The sequence below is a fragment of the Mus pahari genome, chromosome 2, assembly GCF_900095145.1.
Source record: "Mus pahari chromosome 2, PAHARI_EIJ_v1.1, whole genome shotgun sequence".
NCBI lineage: Eukaryota > Metazoa > Chordata > Mammalia > Rodentia > Muridae > Mus > Mus pahari.
Window position 1 is genome coordinate 90,315,410 of NC_034591.1, and position 2,221 is coordinate 90,317,630.

The following is a 2,221-nucleotide window of genomic DNA, read 5'->3' on the forward strand; positions in this document are numbered from 1 at the left end:
TTAGAGCAGAATAAGTGTTTGTTTGTTTTGTTTTGCTTTTCTTTCTGTCTTTTTTTCCCTCTCCACAAAGCAGACAAGAATGATAGTCTTATTAGAAAAGACCCATGGAGAAATGTATTGCCCAACCTTTGGACTATTTTACGAGACAGAATGCTGAAGGCTTTGTACATGAGCTGTGAAGGGATACGCTGGAGACTAACAACTCCTGGAACAAAATCAAATCATGCCACCAGCAAAGGGCTGCTGAATTAGCTTAGCGACTGATCGTTTGTTTCAGGGCATTCTGTTTTTAAGACAGATGTATTTTTCTTTTCTTTTCTTCTCTTTCTTTTTTTAAAGAGAGCACATACTTATAATTTTATTTTATTTTTTTATTACTTTTATTTTTTTGTAGTCTAGTCGCTACCCCTCCCAGCCTGCCCTCCTCCTCCCCAGTGTCTCCAAGAGGACGTCTCCACCCCAGATGCATTTCTAGTGTCCAGAAAGCTCTAGGTGATTGTTGCCATTCCACTTAGATTACCCAGAATTTTTTTTTGTTTTGTTTTGTTTTTTGTTTTTTGAGACAGGGTTTCTCGGTGTAGCCCTGGCTGTCCTGGAACTCACTTTGTAGACCAGGCTGACCTCGTACTCAAAAATCCTCCTGCCTCTGCCTCCCAAGAGCTGGGATTAAAGGCATGCACTGTCACTGTTACTGATTGGACTTCACCAAATAGACTACATTAGCAGGCCAATAAGCTCCAGGGAGTGGCTTGTCTCCATCTCCCTGTTCCTGAGACCACAAGTCTATTCCACATCATTTTTGTGGCTGCAGTCAAAGTTAGAGCCCTGTGTATGCCAGGGAAGCACCCCTGCCGCTGAGCTACGCCGTCAGCTCAAGTTCAACACACACACACACACACACACACACACACACATACTTCCTGGGCTTTTCTAGTCATTCATTTCCCCAGAGCCCCCATAGAATTTATCTCATGCTTATGACTTTCTACAGCACACGGTGGTACCATTAGAGTTCTTAGGGTTAAAGCCTGGTTCCAAAAGCCCAAGCTAGGCTTGTCCACCTATCCCCAATGTGCCAATTAAAGAGACAAGTGATAGACACAGAAAGGAGGGTGCTTCCGTGTAACTACATTGGAGAGAGGAGCACATAAAGAGGCCAGTGACCCCCAAGTCCACGGCTAGGGCACTGATGTGAGGTTTAGATTTGGATAGAGGGCAAGAGGCCTAAATAACTAAGTAATCTTGGTCAGTGTGTCTTCCCACTCAGTACAGACCCTTCACTGCCTCTGCTCAAGTTCGGCCTGCAGTGAGGTCTGGGAAGTCAGAATTCCCATGTAATCTCTCCTGGGAGGCAACGGGGCAGTTTCTTCTTCTGTCTGACACCAGACTTCAGCCTCTTACTTGCTCCAGCATAGAAATGCTGGGGAAATTTTATTTCTTTGAACCCAATAGTTTAAAAGCCTGGGGAGGAGTACAAGTAGAACATTTTCACTCCTATTAGATGGTTACAGAAGTTGTCTGTTATTTCCACAGAGTTATGTTTTTACATCTTCGTGTGTGTGTGTGTGTGTGTGTGTGTGTGTGTGTGTGTGTTTGTGTGTGTGTGAGGTCAGAGGACAGCTTGCAGGAGTTGACTGTTTCCTCCCACCAGGTGGGTCTCAAGGATCAAACTCAGGTCTGGGTTTGGTGTCAGTTACTAAGCCACCCTGCCAGCCTTTGTCATTGTCTTAGTCTGTTTTCTGCTGTTGTCAAAAGACAACATGGCCACTGCAAACCTTATAAAGGAAAGCATTTAACTGGGAGACCACTTGCAGCCTCAGAGGCTCAGTCCATCATCACAAGGGAGTCCACACGATGGCAGGCAGGCATGGTCGGGGAGAAGCGCTTTACATCCCGAGCTGCAAGAGCAGGCAAAGCCACTGGGCCTGGCATGGGCATGTGAACCCACCTCCTCCAGCAGGAGCACACCTCCTAATCCTTCCCAACAGCTCTCCAACAGGAAACCACATATTCAAGTACATGAGCGTCTGGGGGCCATTCCTAGTCACACCACCACAGTTATTAATATTATAATTAGTCGTGTGGATTGAACCCAGGACTTCATGTTTGCTAAGTACATGCTTCCACTGCTCAACTCCATTTTCCATCCCTCCCTTCTATCTTATTGCTACTCTCCTCCTCTTCCCCCTCCTCCTCCTCCTCTTCCTCCTCCTCCTCCTCC